Genomic DNA, 18,586 nt, shown 5'->3' on the forward strand with positions numbered 1-18,586 from the left:
AACATCCCCAACAGTTATTTTCTGGTCTGGGAATAAAGTCCCTTCCTGCAGCTTTTGAAACAGACCAGAGTTCCTGAAGATGCGAGCGTCATGTACCTTTCCCGGCCATCCCACGTTGATGTTGGTGAAACGTCCCTTGCGATCCACCAGAGCTTGCAGCACTATTGAAAAGTACTCCTTCCGGTTTATGTACTCGCCGGCTTGGTGCTCCGGTGCCAAGATAGGGATATGGGTTCCGTCTATAGCCCCACCACAGTTAGGGAATCCCATTGCAGCAAAGCCATCCACTATGACCTGCACATTTCCCAGGGTCACTACTCTTGATATCAGCAGATCTTTGATTGCGTGGGCTACTTGCATCACAGCAGCCCTCACAGTAGATTTGCCCACTCCAAATTGATTCCCAACTGACCGGTAGCTGTCTGGAGTTGCAAGCTTCCACAGGGCTATCGCCACTCGCTTCTCAACTGTGAGGGCTGCTCTCATCTTGGTATTCATGCGCTTCAGGGCAGGAGAAAGCAAGTCACAAAGTTCCATGCAAGTGCCCTTACACATGCGAAAGTTTCGCAGCCACTGGGAATCGTCCCACACCTACAACACTATGCGGTCCCACCAGTCTGTGCTTTCCCAAGCCCAGAATCGTCGATCCACAGCATGAACCTGCCCCATTAGCACCATGATGCATGCATTGGCAGGGCCCATGCTTTCAGAGAAATCTGTGTCCATGTCCTGATCACTCACGTGACTGCGCTGACGTCGCCTCCTCGCCCGGTATCGCTCTGCCAGGTTCTGGTGCTGCATATCCTGCTGGATAATGCGTGTGGTGTTTAATGTGCTCCTAATTGCCAAAGTGAGCGGAGCGGCGTCCATGCTTGCCTTGGTATGGCGTCCACACAGAAAAAAAGGCGCGGAACGATTGTCTGCCGTTGCTCTGACGGAGGGAGGGGCGACTGACGACATGGCTTACAGGGTTGGCTTACAGGGAATTAAAATCAACAAAGGGGGTAGCTTTACATCAATGAGTATTTCAGGCAGGACTTCACGGAGGGTTCCAATAAGAAATGGTGCACCTAAGTAATTGTTCTTATTGGAACAAGCAGGTTGGTCTGGTCTCTGATTGATACATGGCTAGATTTACCTCGCTGCACCTTCTCTGTGAGTGACTGCAGTGTGACCTAGAGGAATGAGTCCCCTAGATGGGGGAGGGGAGGAAGCAAATGAGTACAAAACAAATCTGGTCTATTTCTTGTTTTGATCCACTCCATCTATCCACATCTCATGGCTGCTCGGCAGCAGACAGTGCAGTAGGACTGCTAGCAATCCTCATCTCTTGCCTGCCTGGCAGAAGATGGTACAGTAGGACTGCTAGCAATCCATATCGCCTGCCTGTTCACCATAAGATGGTTCAATAGGACTGACTGCAGGACTAAAGAGAATGACCTGGTCAAGTCACTCCAAATTTAGTCCCTGCGCCCACATCTGGCCAGGAGCACCTCAGACATGACGATGACGGCTACCAGTCGTACTGTACCGTCTGCTGCCACAAGGCAATGGGTTGATGCTGCTGTGCAGCAATGCAGTACCAAGTCTGCCAACACCCAGGAGACATACGGTGACGGTTACCTGAGCAGGCTCCATGCTTGCCGTGGTATGGCGTCTGCACAGGTAACTCAGGAAAAAAGATGTGAAACGATTGTCTGCCCTTGCTTTCACGGAGGGAGGGAGGGACCGGGGGCCTGACGATATGTACCCAGAACCACCCGCGACAATGTTTTAGCCCCATCAGGCATTGGGATCTCAACCCAGAATTCCAATGGGCAGCGGAGACTGCGGGAACTGTGGGATAGCTACCCACAGTGCAACACTCCGGAAGTCGACTCTAGCCTGGGTACTGTGGAAGCGCTCCGCTGAGTTAATTCACTTAATGCACTTAGAGCATTTTCTGTGGGGACACACACACTTGAATATATAAAACCGATTTCTAAAAAAACGACTTCTATAAATTCGACCTAATTTCGTAGTGTAGACATACCCTAAGGAAGGTACTGCTGCCCACCCAGTACCTGTTCTGCTGGTATATAAAAAGCTTCACTCTCCAACGCTGTTAATCTGGCTCTTTTTGTGAGCATTAAAACATTTATGAGACAAAGCAGGGAACTAATAGATTAGTTTACACTTCCCATATGGATCTGACACTTGAATCCTGATTCTTACCTAAACAATTTGGTAATAGGAGCTCTTCAGTCTCGGGCCCTCCTTTCCCCTACCCCTACCGCCCCCAAAACAAACTCTGCGTATATTTGAGAGGCAATTGAAAAATATATCTGTGTGACCCAGAAACCTCTTAGTGTCAACAGGCAAGGAGCACAGAGGGGGTGCATGAGGGCTACAGGAATCTCATGTCTGGTCAGGGGTGAAGGTATCATAAAAGACTTACTGGTACGGGGGCCCAGCTCTGGGCCCCCGGAAGGGGCGGGGCCTCGGACGGAAGAGGTGGGGCTGGGAGGTCAGCCTCCCCCAGCCAGCCCTTCCACGCTGCCTGGCCTGCACCGCCCAGGGCTCCGGCAGCAATTTAAAGGGCCCGGGGCTCCAGCCGCTGCTGCAGTAGTGGCAGCCGGTAGCCCCAGCCCCTTTAAAATCGCTGGCCCCTGGGGCAGCTGCCCCCCCACATCAGCAGCCCTGGGGCTGGGGCAAAAGGGGCAGCAACTTTAAAGCGCTAAAGGTACAGTATGGTCCAGTACCGGCGGCCCATACCATACTGGCCCATACCGTATACCGTACTGGCCCATACCGGCCCACTTTCACCTCTGTGTCTGGTATTACATTCTAGTTCACTGAAGAGTGTTATGTGAGGTCTCAAATAAAAGCCAGTGTGTTACATTGGTCATCAGTTTCATCACAAAATGTATGTATGGGTGTTGTGTAAAGAGGTATGTATGTACACTAAAAATTATGTTCTTAAAGACTGTGTCTCGGGACTGATCACTGGCAAAGGTGAAAAACAGGTTTTTTGTCTGACAAGAAATGTTTATCTATCTCCCTGTTTACATGTAAATTAAGTATTGTATGGTTCACAATGGGCCTCCTCTCACTAGTCTGAACCTGTCTGAAGGATTATGAAAACTTCAAAGGAGAAAAGTAAGCAGTGGGAGGGGGGAAGGAACCCTATCTTAAAGTGCACATCAAAGGTTTGCTCTAGTATATTTCAGGGACAAAGATGACACCTGGGCAATGGCAGCCTCCACCTAGGAAGTAAACACAGTATGAGTTTGTTCATGAAAGATGGGTCTCAACCAGGCTTGGTTGAAAATGCTGGTGAGATAAGCTTCTTTAGACAGGAGGTTAACCTGTTAGTTTGATTTAGTCTCTAGACAGCATGTTATGATTTTATATGTATCCCTTTGTTTCCAATATTCTTACTCACTATCACTTAAGCAAAGTGGTGATCCTGAGCTGAATCTTACAAGCTGGTATGTAATGTTCCTTTGGGAACAGCAGGACTGGTAATTCTGGGAGTGTTAGCACTTGGGGGTTGGTGTGTGGTTCACACTAACCTGGAGAGAGACCTGCAGAGGCCTGGAAGATAGTTGGAGGCCTGGAAGCTTATGTTACCAGAGGTTGGTGGTTTCAGAGTGCTGACAGAGCAGGCATAGCCAAGACTTCCTCATGATGAGATGAGGTGCCTCATAACCCTGGGTACACCTGGTGAATGTCACAATCTGTATACCCTAAGAAAAAAAATCTCTATTCACTTCCTTTCAGAAATATGTCATCAAGAAACGCATCTTCAGAGTAGGAAATAAAGAGGGAAAAGTGAGTAAAGCATACATCTTCATTAAACCTTTAATCTACACACACACACACACACACACACCAGAAAGTTGCATGACAGTGCCCTTCAGCAGGAAATAGGGGAGAGGTGGCAAGGGAAGAAAGAGGAGTGTGATAAATTAAGTCTACCATCATGAATGAAGATTCTTATCCAAGAGAGGCAGGCAGGGTCAGTAGTGATAAAATGAAATCATTCAATACCTTATACCACTCCTGCGAAAGAAACCTCTATTTGTGGCCTAATCCTACTGCCATTGAAGTCTACGGGAATTTTACCATTGAAGTCAATGGGAGGATTAGATCTTCATTGCTTAGTAACACTTTGTGCCAGCTCTGAAAAAAACATCTGCACCTGCAGTTCAAGTCTCATAGTGACCACTGGATTTTTTGAGTGTCTCGCTTCCCAGAAGTGCTACAGAGACCCTGATGGAGGTCTCTGATGGGGAAACGATAAGGATGTCCTCCTGAATGATTGGTGAACCCTACACCTCCATCAATGGTTACAGTTATATTTCACCTTTGTGCTACATGGTAGAGGTTTTGGAAATGTGAGCATTTGGGATAACAGAAACGTCTCAGGGATAAAACTAAACCTTGCTATGTGTGATAGCATTATAGGTTGCAAGGATAAACCCTTGCAGCTCTCATCAGAAGATATGTGAATGCCAGAGCCTTGCCTGCATAAGTGATGGAGGACCCAAGGTGGATATTTCAGTGGGAGTAAGGTTGAATTTTCCTGTTTGTTATTCTCCAGAGTTGCTGAGCACCTACATCACAAGCTGATTTCAGCAGCATCGCAGGTGCTCAGTGTCTCTTAAGATTTGGCTAATTAATTATACATTTTTAGCCCTTTTTAGAGCAGTGTGAAACTTGAGAGTTTTACTTAGTGGTTCTTGATTTGCCTCAGTTTCAGTCCATGTGAACATGGGTGTTTGGGTTTAGACAAACTCAGAATCTCAGACAAAGCTCAGATGAGACCAGCTGTCATATGGAAACTGAAATATCTGAAAATCCTCCTGTTTTCAGTACAACATCATTTTTCGACCCAGATTTGATTAGAAAATGTCCCAAGTTAAATAAAAGAATCATAGAATCATAGACTTTAAGGTCAGAAGGGACCATTATGATTGTCTAGTCTGACCTCCTGCACAACGCAGGCCACGGAATCTCACACACCAATTCCTATAACAAACCCCTAACTTATGTCTGAGCTACTGAAGTCCTCAAATCATGGTTTAAAGACTTCAAGGTGCAGAGAATCCTCCAGCAAGTGACCCGTGCCCCCGCTGCAGAGGAAGGCGAAAAACCCCCAAGGCCTCTGCCAATCTGCCCTGGAGGAAAATTCCTTCCCAACCCCAAATATGGCAATCAGCTAAACCCTGAGCATGTGGGCAAGACTCACCAGCCAGATACCCAGGAAAGAATTCTCTGTAGTAACTCAGATCCCACCCCATCTAACATCCCATCACAGGCCATTGGGCATATCTACCGCTAATAGTCGAAGATCAATTAATTGCCAAAATTAGGCTATCCCATCATATCATCTCCTCCATAAACTTATCAAGCTTAGTCTTGAAGCCAGATATGTCTTTTGCCCCCACTGCTTCCCTTGGAAGGCTGTTCCAAAACTTCACTCCTCTGATGGTTACAACCTTCTTCTAATTTCAAGTCTAAACTTCCTGATGGCCAGTTTATATCCATTTGTTCTTGTGTCCACATTGGTACTGAGCTTAAATAATTCTTCTCCATCTGTGGTATTTATCCCTCTGATATATTTATAGATAGCAATCTTATCTCCTCTCAGCCTTCTTTTGGTTAGGCTAAACAAGCCAAGCTCCTTGAGTCTCCTTTCATAAGACAGGTTTTCCATCCCTCGGATTGTCCTAGTAGCCCTTCTCTGTACCTGTTCCAGTTTGAATTCATCCTTATTAAACATGGGAGACCAGAACTGCACACAGTATTCCAGGTGAGGTCTCACCAGTGCCTTGTATAATGGTACTAACACCTCCTTATCTCTACTGAAAACACCTCGCCTGATGCATCCCAAGACCCCATTAGCTTTTTTCACAGCCATATCACATTGGCAGCTCATAGTCATCCTGTGATCAACCAATACTCCAAGGTCCTTCTCCTCTGTTACTTCCAAGTGATGCATTCCCAATTTATAACAGAAATTCTTGTTATTAATCTCTAAATGCATGACCTTGCACTTTTCACTATTAAATTTCATCCTATTACTATTACTCCAGTTTACAAGGTCATCCAGATCTTCCTGTACGATATCCCAGTCCTTCTCTGTATTGGCAATACCTCCCAGCCTTGTGTCATCCACAAACTTTATTAACACCTTCCTGCTTTTTGTGCCAACATCACTAATAAAAAGATTAAATTAGATTAGTCCCAAAACTGATCCCTGAGGAACTCCACAAATAACCTCCTTCCAGCCTGACAGTTCACCTTTCAGTGTGACCCACTGTAGTCTCCCCTGTAACCAGTTCCTTATCCACCTTTCAATTTTCATATTGATCCTCATCTTTTCTAATTTAGCTAATAATTCCCCATATGGAACCGTATCAAATGCTTACTGAAATTGAGGTAAATTAGATCCAATGCGTTCCCTTTGTCTAAAAAATCTGTTACCTTCTCAAAGAAGGAGATCAGGTTGGTTTGACACGATCTACCTTTTGTAAAGCCATGTTGTATTTTGTCCCAATTACCATTGACCTCAATGTCCTTATCTACTTTCTCCTTCAAAATTTTTTCCAAGACCTTGCATACTACAGATGTCAAACTAACAGGCCTGTAGTTACCCAGATTGCTTTTTTTAACTTTCTTAAAAATAGGAACTATGTTAGCAATTTTCCAGTCATACGGTAAGACCCCTGAGTTTACAGATTGATTAAAAATTCTTGCTAATGGGCTTGCAATTTCATGTGCCAGTTCCTTTAATATTCTTGGATGAAGATTATCCGGGCCCCCGATTTAGTCCCATTAAGCTGTTTGAGTTTGGCTTCTACCTCGGATGTGGTAATATCTACCTCCATATCCTCATTCCCATTTGACATCCTACCATTATCCCTAAGCTCCTCATTAGCCTCTTTAAAGACTGATGCAAAGTATTTGTTTAGATATTGGGCCATGCCTAGATTATCCTTAACATCCACTCCATCCTCAGTGTTTAGCGGTCCCACTTCTTCTTTCTTTGTTTTCTTCTTATTTATATGGCTTTAGAACCTTTTACTATTGGTTTTAATTCCCTTTGCAAGGTCCAACTCTACATGGCTTTTGGTCTTTCTCACTTTATCCCTACATGTTCTGACCTCAGTAAGGTAGCTTTCCTTGCTAATCCCTCCCATCTTCCACTCCTTGTAGGCTTTCTGCTTTTTCTTAATCACCTCTCTGAGATGCTTGCTCATCCAGCTTGGTCTACAACTCCTGCCTATGAATTTTTTCCCCTTTCTTGGGATGCAGGCTTCTGATAGTTTCTGCAACTTTGACTTGAAGTAATTCGAAGCCTCCTCCGCCTTTAGATCCACACGTTTTTCAGTCCAATCCACTTCCCTAACTAATTTCCTTCATTTTTTCAAGTTAGTCTTTTTAAAATGAAAAACCCTAGTCACAGATCTATTTTTGTTTATCCTTCCATTTAGTTTGAACTGAATTAGCTCATGATCGCTCGAACCAAGGTTGTCCCCTATAACCATTTCTTCTTTGAGGTCCTCACTGCTCACCAAAACCAAATCTAAAATGGCATCCCCTCTTGGTTCAGCAACTACTTGGTGAAGGAATCCATCAGCTATTGCATCCAGGAAAATCTGATCTCTATTATTATTACTAGCACTTGTCCTCCAGTCTATATCTGGGAAGTTAAAGTCTCCCATGATCACACAATTCCCATTAGTATTTACTTCATTAAAAACATTAAAGAGGTCTCTATCCATATCCAGATCGGATCCTGGCTCTTCACCATCCCTGATGTATTTATTTAGAGCAAGCCCCTCTCAGCCTTCTTTTTGATAGACTAAACAAACCAAGCTCTTCCAGTCTCCTCACCATAAAATAGGCCCTTCACTTTCCCTACTCATCCTAATAGCTTTTCCCTGCATCTTTTCCTGTTTGACTTCATCTTTCTTGAACATGAGTGACCAGAATTGTACACAGTATTCCAAATGAGATTGTACCAGTGCCTTGTACGCTGGTATTAATACTTCTCTATCTCTACTGGAAAGTCGTTGCCTGATGCACCCTGGGATCACATTTGCCTTTTCACAGTTGCACCACACTGGTGGCTCATGGTCATCCTGTGATCAACCCAGACACTCAGGTCTTTCTCCTCCTCCGTGGCTTCCAACTGATAAACCCCCAGATTATAGCAGAAACACTTATTATTAGACTCTAAGCAAATGACCTGGCACTTTGTACTACTGAATTTTATCCTATTTCTGTCACTCTAGTCTTTGAGTTCATCCAGATCTTCCTGTATAACATTCCAATCCTCCTCTGTATTGATAGTGCCTCCCATCTTTGTATCATCAGCAAATTTCATTATCTCACCCAAAACATCTACATGAAGTGTTCCAGCTTCATCCAGGGTATTAGCTCTAGAAATAGGAGCAAGTTTACCAAACCTTATACCCCAACCACCCACAGTGAAATTAATGGGAAAATAGCATCGTTAAATAGAATGAGGGAAAGATTTGTCATCAGGATACCTTGAAAAGTCATTACATCCTGATCAATAATGTGTAAGCTTATTGGAACATCTGGGTTTGCGGTCGGTGATTTTGTAAGATTAGGTTCTCCCATGATATTTCCAATACTTCCAGGTACTGGGACTCGTGATACATTTGTGAAAGGCAAGGCAGTCTCACAAAATGCAAAGATCTGAAGCCTTCACACACTTTTGGGGAAGCATAACCCAAGAGAGAGACTAATCTTGCTGTTCTGAAAAACCCTTAGCATTAGCCAAGTTTTTTACCTTGGAGAGGTAACTAACTTTCCCCCATATTACAGAAACAGAATACCCATTTACAGCTAAGTTAACTGAAAGCTTGGAGAAAGCCTCTTCAGGAGAAGCTGCAAGTAGAATCCATGGTTCTTTACAGCAGAACCAATGCTCATCCACTTTGCCACACACACTTTCAAAACAACATGTCAAATTAGGGGCTTCTGTAACCCATACAAACCGTGTGCCACCTTTTAGCAGGAAGACCAGATGTACAGGTTGATGATTCTGCTACCACTTTTACACCAAGAAGTCAAGTAATTTAGAGAATTATGCTTTTACATCGGCGAGTCCAGGTTCATTTCCCTCCCCCGAGATTACCTGATGATATGGCCACTGTTACATTTGGTTGTTTTGACTGTAACCACAATCTACTGCCAGAGCCAGAAACAACAATAAGAATCCTGGTGCCCAGTGTTCCACCGCTGTTTCACACACACTTATGTAACATCCTGGCAGCGTCTGTGTTGTGTCCCCATCTATAGGCTGCACTGCATTCCCTTACATACTGTCATTTACTGCTATAGCTGGAGTGGGTGGAAGAGGTCTATGCAATAAATCAGAAGACTGCAGGTTCCATCACTGCTGATGACCCATGTAAGAATATATAGTGTTAAATATAAGTATTAAAAGTTAGTATAAGTATCCTGGAGTAATTGTTAGAATGGTTTTATACTGCAAAGTGGTGTATTAGGAAGTGAATTTGGATGAGCTGGATGTTGTGTAGTATTTCTTTTACTGTTGCATTTTTATTATTTGCTTTTGATAAATGGGGCTGTCCCTTTATGAACAGTGTTGATCTGAGACTGACCACAATAGGTGGGAGATTTCATCCATGTGCCTAGACAGTGAAAGATCCTGTTGGTGTCAGGGCCAAAAAGGTCAGAGTTTGATTTAATAAATGTACATTTCCACAATGCAAGTCTTATGCTCAAACGGGGAATATTAGCATGTATGGGGGACTGGATGCCTCAGAGCATTGCTAATGATCTATAGAATCTTTCACCTATAGGTCACCAGTCTGAGTCCTGTGCAGCTTAGCTATGGGATATTTGGGAGCCCCTCTCCAAGATGAAATTGGTCAGTTCCAGCTACCATGTCACAAACTGACCCCGCATATTAGGGACTCTATTTTACCATGTGTTTGTACAGTTCTAGCATACAGGGGCCCTTATCTTGTTTGGGTCCTCTTTCAAGAGCTCTTGAAATAAGGGCCAAATTAATTTACTCAAAATTTGCAAGAGTTGGCAGCACTCTCTCTGTCTCTCTTTTAGACAAACACACAGCACAAAGGACAGAAGACAGACCAAAAACCATATATAAAAAGATCAGGGTTTGGAGGTCAAGCTCATGCTTTTTGTGGCTCTGAATCATGATTTTTGAACTTTTGAGATTGGCGAGACTGAGATTTGCACAGGATATAAATCGGAACAGAATCTGGGACAGGTTTTGCTAGCTATAGTTACAGCTTTGTAATCACTGTTTCTTACTCCTTTTACTCACACAAGTAAGGGTTGGCAGGCTCTGGTCTTAAGTTAGTTCATTTCCTTCTGCAAAACCTGCAGGGAGAGTACAAAAGAATGTTTTCTGGTTGCTACAAAATACACTTTTTAAAAAGTTCAGTATTTTGAATGATGAATTAGAAAAAAAAAATTCACAATGAAATTAGACAGTTAGAATCCCAAGGACTTTTTCAACCTATTACAATATATTTAATTAGTTTAAAGTTGGGGCATGTATGGTTTGACAGAACCCTTTAATTTTAGTAGGGCAGTTTCATGGGGGAGGGGAAGAAAAGAAAATATGGATGTCCTTAGCAAGCATGGGCCTGTGGGTTTGGATAAAATGACATGAACTTTCTCTGAAGTCCGAGAAAGTTTGATTCATTTCTGTTTCCTAATTTTTCACTGCACCTCTGCACTTCCAGTCTTTGCCTGCAAATGACAACAGAAATATCAAAATACACAAACAAGACTGTTCTCACAGTATTTCTGGCCCAACCAAAACCAAGACATTCCTCCTTCCCTGACCACTGACTGACTGAAATTCATTCTTTCAGGACCATCATTTAAGAGAAGTGCTAGTTAAAACCACCTAAGAAATGTTTATTTCCTCTTCCCATCTTCCTCCACCTAGATTTGTCATTTCTATGCTTGTATCGAATGCTGAGAATAGAAACTTCATAAAGATTCCCAACAGGTGTAAAAGCCATATACTTTATTCCAGCACTGTTGTTTTCCTCTTCTTTCCATACAGCTATGTACAGTATGTGTTCTCTAATGTAGGGAAGTGCTGTGGATGCAGATCAAAGCTGTTAATAGAATCATGGACTAAACTAGGCTTAATAGGCTAACTACTTCAAATGTGATTAAGGTTACAAGAAACCAATCCTTCTCCTTAACCAGGTCTGGCAGTTCCAGGTTAAAAACTGATTTTATAAGGCTATATACTCTTCTTCCATATTAGTCAAATTTCTATATTTTTCTGTTTCCACAAGCTGCAGTTTGTACATTTCCTGACAGAGCCTTGCCAAGCCATCAAACAGACAAGTTGGCAACTTTAGGACTGAGCAGCAGTTTCAGGAAAAAAAGAAGGACCTGGCCAATTATTCAGCCTCCTTCCTCCTTTCCCTATTCTAACAAGTTCACTGCTGTAGTTTTGTGGGATCGGATATTTATGTGGTCACTTCGTGCTACTGCTAATTTATGATGTTCCCAGTTAAACCTTTGTAGCCATGTTGGAAGTTGAATCACACCAACATATAGAAGAGCTGTTAAACTGAATATTCAGTGCTTTCCCTCACAGCAAATACTGCATGGTCCATGTAATTATTGCATTCTTCAGAAGCATCACTACCTGTATTTCACATATATTTTCACTGAACAAATAAAAATCAACCCATTTTCATAGTAACTAAAAATTGGGTCAGTGTGCACATTTTAAAATATGACCAACATTGGCTAAGTTTATAATATTTTAGGTAAATGTAGTATTTTACATTGAAATATATGAAATACATCGTACTATTTATCTATTTGTTTATATGCCAGCAATGAGCTCAGAGCAGTACAGGACACAAATTTAAAGCCTGTCCGGGTCCTGACGACCTCACAATCTCAAAGATAGACATAGGGAAGACAATGTTTGATAAACATATACTGTACTTGGAACATCCTTTTTTTTCCTGCCTGGGTTAGGTGGATGAAGATAGATAACTGATCGCAAATAAGGTCCCTCTCCGCTTCTCTGCTTCCATTGAAGCTACTAATGGATTTCCTCTCATTTGGAAGACAGAAAGGGTAATATACATTGCATGGTTTTAAGGGGTGATGCAGATCCCACTTGGGCATATGTTCCCACATGTCCTCTGGACTCCGCCATAATGCCCTTGGGCACTCCTGTTGTTGTAAAGCCTTTTCACACTCCAAATTGAGATACAGATTAAAAGCCAAAATATAGTCCTAAATCTTCAGCCATTCTCTCTGATACAGTTATACGTGCTCACACTCTATATTTATATATAGTCTTGATCTTGCACCTGCTGAAGTTAATAGGAGTTTTGTCATTGACTCCTATGGTGCAGGATCAGCCTCTACATGCATTCATGTGCGCACATAGACGAGATAATTTTAAGCTTCCTGTTGGGATTCTGGCAATACACCATTTTTCTCTTCTTACTACAAATAATACTTTCCAGGGTAAAATAGCACAGCAGCTATGTAAAGATTCATGTACATAGAAGCAATGTCTTCTCCAACCCCTAAAGCCTGATTTCCTTAAGACAATTCCATGCAGATCTTATTCGGAAAATGATTTTGTATTCTTTGGATTATAGAAGACAAAAAATAACCTATAAAACATAAGGTATATCTGAGCAGATGCAGTTTTACAAGGTGTCCCTGTGGTGTTAATACCTAAGGAACCTAAGAAGTATGAGTTCATCACAAAGTAATCTAATATTCCAAGGATGATCAATGTTCATTTATGAATGCATGTATTATGCATATATCTCAGCCATCAGCTGATGGGCTATGCTCTTGTAAAGAAATCTACAGAAACTTAAACAAGCAGCTGCCCTCCCATCAGCCTTGAAAAGCAGAGGCAGCAGAGAGAGAGATTTTGCTAATGGAGCTATGTTTCTATTTTCTCTCCCTACCAAATAATTTTCCTTCTGCCCTTCATTTTTTTTAGCTACTTTGTAATTTTTTAATTTGGAATGAGATTTATGCTTCTGAAGACTATCTGAGAAAGCTGGATTAGAACATCTCTCTCCTATACCCATGCCTTTAGAATACATTTCTTATATTTTTGGCACACCGAACCTTTGTTCTACTAAATGAGCAAAAATATTATTTCTTCTTTAACCCTATGCTCACCTGTTAAGTTGAAAAGCTGAAACAATTATTTATTTATACATTGCACATAACAGTAACAGTATCTTTCAAGCAAAACATATACTACCTCTTCCATATTGCATTGGCTCATGAAAAAAACCTCCATTTTCCATGGACAGCAATCTCCTACCTTTCTAAAGCATTAAAGACATCAGTTCTTTAAAATATTGCCTACCGTTTAAATCACTAAACTACAGATAAGCCAGAAATGCAGCAAGATTTACTGCTTTCTGAATGTATATTCTTTCAAGACTCCTTTAATCACCTTCTCCCCTCTCCTTTTTTGTCCCCTCTTCCCCTTTTCAGTATCTGCTGAATAAGGTTCCTGATTTCTGTCCCTGCAGAGGGCAACAAAGAGCTTTGGTGTTGGTTGTATCATTTGATTTGCACCCTAATGAAAAACTGTAACCAATTATAGCATTCTCTTGCTATCAGACCTTTGTGAGCCCTTGACAACCAACCTGAATCATGTTAGCTACTCCAGGCAGACTGATCACTTCTCTAAATGCACATTACTGCTTTGCTGCTGGTATATTTCACAGGCCTGATGGGCTGGCTAGCCAGTCCTCACATCAAAGAGTTGATTGTTCTGACTTATTGGTCATGTGTCTCTCAAGGAAACATACTAACCTTTTAGAAAAAAGGAATGCGGGAAAGTTAGATTTGTAATCATTCAAACTAGCATATAATGTTTTAGTCCAGCCCCCAATGCAGCTGGTGAAGTATTTAGCTTTTGAAAACGTGTTTCAATAAATCAGTTGTCCTTTGTAAAGAGGAAAAATGCTGACTTAGGATAAGTGCAGGATAATACTTAAAATCATGTTACAATTAGCCTGAAAACTTCATATCTACAGTGGTTCAAGCTATACTGTGGTGTGCGTGTATATATCTATCTATCTATAGCACACATGTGTATGTGTGAATAATATTCATCTCACCTGATTAAAGGTTTCCAGCTTGCTGTACCTATTATCATTTGTAGCACAGTTTCATGCCTGGAGGCTGATATTTTCCTGTTCTATATCTCTTTGTTATTGTGAACTCATGACAGCACAACTAAACATTCAGACAGCAGGAGGAGCTGCATGAGTCCACATCTCAGTTAACTGGATCAGGCATATCAGTAAAAGATTATACTGGCAACTTCTATAGACAGGGAGAAAAATATTCAACTGGATGGTGGAAGGTGAAAAAAAAAAGCATAAACAAGCTCTCATACAAAATATAACATGCTGTTAGTTTTACTCTACTTCAAGGGCTTTGCTATAAAATATCTAAAACCACTAAATTACTGCTGGTCTTACCAAATATCTACTGTTGTTTTTCATATAAACTTCATGCAAGAGGCAGAAGGAAGTCAGTTATTCATTCTGGATATGTGAACAGTGAAGCCTAATCGTTTCAGTTCATCCTTGTCCTGCCCCTTTATCTGCTCTCCTCTATGGAAAATGAAAATGAACAACAGAATAAACAGTGAGATCTGACCCTGGTGAAATGCAATGGCCCATTGTGTGAGAAGCCTATAGCGCAAACAATTTTGACAAAATAAGTCTTCATCACCTTTTCCAGGGAACCCTAACTACATACCTTCTGGGACATCTGACTGAAGGTAGCACTGGAAGCAAGAATCTGTCTTGTGTGCTTGCTCACCTGCTTTTCACACATCTTGTAGGCCAGGGTTTCTCAGCCTGGGGGTCGTAACCCAAACTTAGGTTGCCACAAGGTTTCAGTGGGTCACATGGCAGCTCTTGTGGCTATGGTCCCACAGAGCTGACTGGGCCCGGCTCCCTGCTTCAGGCATTACAACCTCTCAGGTTGCAGCACCACTCAGGTTTGGCACGGGTGCCCCTTTGTCATGATGGCAGTGGGCGGCCACACCAAATTTCAAAGTGTGGCACTCTGAAGCCATGCACCAGGCCACAAGGCCATGCTCACAGTTTTGGCCCAGTTGGCCACCTGTCAGGGAGATGGAGCCAAACCTGAGCAGCGCTGTCACCCTGGAGGTCAGAATGCCCCCCCATAACCAACCCAAGCTCAGTCTCCATTAAGACCCCACATCTCCATCCAGTTTCTTTTGTTTGTGGCATCAAATTTGTTGGATACAATGCTGGTCTCCTACGTAAAAACTGAGAAGGTTCATTATGGCTCTACCTTGCATCCAGTTATGATTTTAGAAAGCATTCTCAAACATTGATCTCTGTAGAGGCCCAATCCATCTCCCACTGAAATCAATGCAAGTGCCCCATTGAGTTCAAGAAAAGTTGAATTGGGCCCTCAACCCACCAATGTATCACCTTTTCTAATGATCTAGATATCAGAGGTGAGATCAAGGAAAATTGGTATCTCAATTCATAGGCGCTGGAGCACCCACGGAAAAAAATTTATGAGTGCTTAGAATCCACCAACAGCCAGCTCCACCCATCCCCCACAGTGCTTCCTGCTGCCGGCGGCCCCACTGCTCAACTCCTTCCACTTCCTCCCAGGGCCTCCCGCCTGCTGAAATCAGCTGTTCCGCTGAATGCAGGAGGCACTGGGGAGGGGAGGAGCGGGGATGGGGTGCGCTCAGGGTGGGGATGGAACTGGGTGGAAAGAGAAGAATGGCAGAGGGGGGCAGGAAGAGTCGGGGCGAGGTGGGGGTGTGGGGGAAGAGGTGGAGTGGGGGTGGGGCCTAGGGTGAAGCAGGGGTTGAGCACCCCCGGGACAAAGAGGAAGCTGGCGCCTGTGTCTAAAGTAATTCCTTTTTACACTCTTTCTAAATTATTTACCTAATATGCACAGTGGTGCTGTAGGTCAGAACCAAGCACATAACAGGACCCTTCTCCAACCTGCTGAGAGATTAAAGGCATGAAGGAAAATAGGCACAAAAAACCACTGCACAGAACATGTATACTGTGGGATTTAATCATTAGAGCTTGACAGCTTCGTGAAGAGGCAGTTACAACCTTTTCAGCCTCTATAGGCAAGAATACAGTATCCATTCTTCCAGTGCTGTATAACTGTCCTTCCCCTATGCAGCCATGCATTGTTCAAAAATAGCTGCTTCTAGGGCCTTCTCACACATGCAAGACGACTGGCCCCAAATCATCTGGGAACAAACTACCTACAATAAATTGGATTTGTCAAAACACAGCCATGTTTAAAAATTTATTCTGGAAAGCCACACCTTTAAATAGACCCTGAGCAATATCTCAGACGTCTCATTACCTAAAACAGATCTGGGGCAACACCTCCATAAATCCCAGAATAGCTTCTTAGCCACACCCAGACCAATGCTTAATGCTAACAAATTGGACCACAGCTTTTGCAACCGCCTCAATCACACTCTGGGCTATGCACTCACAGGACACCCACACAGACATTCTCTCCTATTGGCCTCTTTGTCTCAGTTTTCTCAGATCCCATCCCTCTCTCATTTCTACTAGAGATGAGAAAATAGTGGGGGAGGGGGAATTGCAAATATTTGTTCTAATTCAAAGTTCATTTCAATTTGAACATCCTTGCAAACCTTTTGTGATCACCTTATGTCAGTGGTTCCCAAACTTGTTCTGCCACCTGGTGGGCCGGGCCGGTTTGTTTACCAGCCGCGTCCACAGGTTCGGCCGATCGCGGCTCCCACTGGCCGCGGTTCACTGCTCCAGGCCAATGGGAGCTGCTGGAAGCGACAGCCAGTATGTCCCTCAGCCTGTGCCACTTCCAGCTGCTCCCATTGGCCTGGAGCAGCGAACTGCAGCCACTGGGAGGTAAACAAACTGGCCCGGCCCACCAGGGGCTTTCCCTGCACAAGCGGCGGAACGAGTTTGGGAACCACTGCCTTATGTGAACCTTTGAGAATTCAACCTCAGGTGAACCTTTGAGAATTCAAGCTGCAGTAGCATGAATATTTGCATGGCAGACATTTTTCTACCTCATTCACCCTTCAGGAATTTCTGTTGTCTATTCAATTGTAAAATCAATATTACACATTAACCAACACAACATAAACTGTGATATTTACTTCTGTGATATTTACTAAATGTATAATTCACAGATCGGGAGGAATGTCAGACACACAAACCACATGGGATTGTTTCTGTTCCCTGATTGCATTATAACCAACCAAAATAATGTAAATTGCAAATTTTACAATTTACAACATAAATCAAAATTTACTCCTTATTGGCTAGTTATATTGGACATCCTATAAGGGAGCAGAGGGAATACTTTGTGGCATATGTCACTAACCAAAACAACATGCATTGAGAAATGTCTATAGGCAATTGTAAAATTAACAAGTTGAAATTTGAATGATGATCTCACAAAGCATTATTTGCTGACAAAAAGCAAAATTTTGAACAACAAATAAAACTAGCTGATTTTCATGATCTGTTCTTAGACACAAAAGAAAAATTAATGGAATAACTTTTTCACCATTCTGCAGTCTCAGGTTTTTCTTATATTTTGCCTTTAAAATGAAAATATTGTTACATCTGCATTGCAATATTAAACAATGTACACAGTTCAGCTGTTGTTTGTTTCTTTAAGCTATAGTAGCTGGAATGTTTCTAAACACATATTGTAGCCAGGACTTATTGATTACTTAGCATAACTTTGCCAAGATGAACAGGGACATATGAATGGGGCCAGGGAAACGCATAAGGATCCTATATCTCCAAAGGGCCTGGCAGCAAGCCCTAACTCTAGCTATGACCAAATATTCTTTTGGCAGATACAGATGGTACATTTCTATCTAATCCATAGGCTTTGTTAGCTCCCACTGAAGTAAATCAACCTTTAAGCACATTTCTACTCTAGATGAAATGGTTCTGAGATATTCTATGATCCAACAAGTATGATGCTTTGCTTGGTCTACTATTAGGATCATTTTAGCAGTAGTTTTTTTAACAGCAGGTGGCAGATTTAAATTCCATTGGCTATCTTCTCTGGTCCTCTAGGAATTGCGCTTAAAGATCTGACTTTATCCAAAAGTATTATCCATGTACGAAGAAGAGATAATTTGCTAAGGGTCAGGCTCTGTCTGGGAGGTGGTAAACAGTATGGATCCCTTTTACCCCAGGGAATTTCCAAGAGGCACTCCTCTTCTCAGGGCTCCAGCGAAGATAGGGTAAGTAAAGTGCGTTCCTTTTTCTAAATAAGGGGTGCAGGGGCTGGTCAAAAATCTAACTGTGTTTTATCATGGTACATTCAATGTTCTGATGTATTTATCTAGAAAAATTCTGTATGCTATAACAACTGTAACCCTTCTGCCCGTCAGAGTTGGCAGCAACAAGGGCCGGGTTCAATATCTAGGGGTTCCATTCCAATAACACAATGCAAACCGGCTCGAGCCCCCACCCAGTGACCTGGGACAAATATATAC

General features: G+C 42.6%; 1 protein-coding gene across 15 annotated transcripts in view; it reads right to left on the reverse strand.

The window, feature by feature from the left end:
* LOC144930211 (uncharacterized) overlaps positions 1-18,586 on the reverse strand; it is a 778,762-nt gene that overhangs the window by 132,709 nt on the left and 627,467 nt on the right. For 2 of the 15 annotated variants that reach the window (XR_013635332.1, XM_078851594.1), the window contains one exon: positions 10,340-10,395. The exons of the other annotated variants lie outside the window; for them this stretch is intronic. The gene's annotated coding sequence lies outside the window, so the exon portion shown is untranslated. The remainder of the gene's footprint in view (positions 1-10,339; positions 10,396-18,586) is intronic. 15 annotated transcript variants of the gene reach the window in all.

This window comes from Lepidochelys kempii, chromosome 2 (genome assembly GCF_965140285.1).
Source record: "Lepidochelys kempii isolate rLepKem1 chromosome 2, rLepKem1.hap1, whole genome shotgun sequence".
Taxonomy (NCBI): domain Eukaryota; kingdom Metazoa; phylum Chordata; order Testudines; family Cheloniidae; genus Lepidochelys; species Lepidochelys kempii.